Source organism: Rutidosis leptorrhynchoides, chromosome 9, assembly GCF_046630445.1.
Source record: "Rutidosis leptorrhynchoides isolate AG116_Rl617_1_P2 chromosome 9, CSIRO_AGI_Rlap_v1, whole genome shotgun sequence".
NCBI lineage: Eukaryota > Viridiplantae > Streptophyta > Magnoliopsida > Asterales > Asteraceae > Rutidosis > Rutidosis leptorrhynchoides.
The window spans coordinates 349,952,391-349,954,643 of record NC_092341.1 but is presented as its reverse complement, the minus strand read 5'-3'; the positions used below and the strand labels follow the sequence as shown (position 1 = coordinate 349,954,643).

The window sequence follows — 2,253 nt, the reverse complement described above, 5'->3', positions numbered from 1 at the left end:
AGACAATGTTTTCAACTTGAAAAAGTTTCTAAATCCCTCATATAATCTATCTGCATCATTACTTTAAACTGAAACCTTAAAATAATTTCGAATTTAATGATGAACAAAACTTTGACTTTTTTAAAACCAAACTTTGACTCACGAATTGGAACACGATAGGAAAAATTGGGTCTTGAAAACTTGCAGATAGATTAAATGGACGATTCCTAACAACATGGTACTTACACATTTTGAAATCAATTTCAAATTCAAGGTTTTTGAATAAATAAAATAAGAACAGGGCAGGCCGCTGAGTTCTTGCTCAATTTTTATTAAATTCGACAGTTTAAACTTGTAAAAATTTATAATTGAAAGTGAGTATGTATTGTTAATTGAATGTGTTAATATTTTAGAGAAATCCTTTGTTTTATAACACTAGATTGTCGACAGAAAAATAATTGTTACGGGAAAGACAAAAAAAAATATATGACAGTGATAGCTAACAGATTATGATCGTGTTGTACTGGAATGACTTTATTCAATCTTTATTTTAGTTTAAAATCAAAAATCATCTACAGTTTAATAAAGATTTGAATCAGAACACGCTCCTATATGTGAATGTCCGTATATAATTGCATATATATTTATTTGTATAAATATTTATATATATAATTATATCTGTAATTTATATCTATGTATTTATATATATCCAGTTTTCTATGTCGGTATATATATCTAAAATATATATATATATATATATATATATATATATATATATATATATATATATATATTAGGAAAACACAATAATAATAATTATATTTATTCTTAATAAAAATGATGAAACTATTAATAATACTAATAGAAATGATAATAATAATAATATTACTAATCAATATGATATTAATAATATAAATAATGATAATAATATCAATATTACTATTTTAATGATAATAAATAATGGTAATTACAATAATAACTAAAATTAACATTTTAATTCTATAATGTTATTAGTAATGTTAACAACAATATTAGTTACAATAATAGTAATATAACAAATTAAATATATCCGATTTCATATAAATAATACATATATATATAATAGTATTAATTTTAATATTAATATCTATATCTATTTTGTTATGAAAGTGATCAATTGTATAACAACTATATTTATACATTACAATAGATATACAATTAATAATAATAATAATAATAATAATAATAATAACAATCTTATTAATGATATTAATAATGATACTAATAATGATCATAATATTAATGTAACAATTATATTTAACCTTGTAGTTAAGTTTAATATATTACTATTTATTATATTATATCCAAAAAATTTTATAATTTAGTGAATCTTTAATACTTATTATTTATATATATAAATACGTATATTACAATATATATAATGTTACTTATGTATAGAACTCATATATATATATATTTACATATTTATTTATACTCAATTGTTCGTGAATCGTCGGGCATAGTCAAAGGGCAATTGATTACATGAATATAGATTTCAAAACTTTCGAGACTCAACATTACAAATTTTGCTTATCGTGTCGGGAACATATAAAGATTAAAGTTTAAATTTGATCGGAAATTTTCGGGTCATCACAGTAGTAGTGCAACACCAAGGCAACACTCAAAGACCCCAATAGCAAGCTATTGTGATGAGCCTTTCCCCATAAAAAATAAGATTAAATATCGAGTGGGCCAATGACCCACATATCAGATATTAAACTGATAAGAATAGATACTACACTTGATCTTAGCCAAAAGGCCTAGAAAGGTATGCTTTCTCCTCTCTTGGGCTGCTTCTTTTATAGCCACTTCCTTTACATATGTATTTTTCACTGACCCGATGTGGGATATATTGATTGCTTTTCAAATATTCCTTTTACAATAAGTAACTGATCTCAACTCTCAATCACCCATCATCTGATAATTCTGTGAATTCCTATAGGTTGTCAAAGTCCGTACATATATACGATACTTCAATTGGTGCACAAATATAAAACTACTAAACACGTCTTAAGATTTCTGGTATTAATCCTGAAAGACTGTGTTAAAATACAATGCAAATTTAGAATAATATGGAATTAGTAAATGTATATGGGTAAAATATCTAGATATTAATATGTATAAGAAAATATCTAGATATTAGAATATGAGAGAAAAATCTAGAAATTGAAATGTAAAAGAAAAATCTAGATATTTGTAGGTTGTAGAAATATCTAGATATTTATATATCCATGG

General features: G+C 23.4%; 1 non-coding gene across 1 annotated transcript; it reads right to left on the bottom strand.

Annotated features, from left to right (window-relative positions):
* Positions 1 to 1,595: 1,595 nt before the first annotated feature.
* On the bottom strand, positions 1,596 to 1,790 carry LOC139869629 (U2 spliceosomal RNA). Its single transcript, XR_011766232.1, has one exon. It is a non-coding gene; the product is annotated as a U2 spliceosomal RNA (small nuclear RNA).
* Between the last annotated feature and the right edge of the window lie 463 nt (positions 1,791 to 2,253).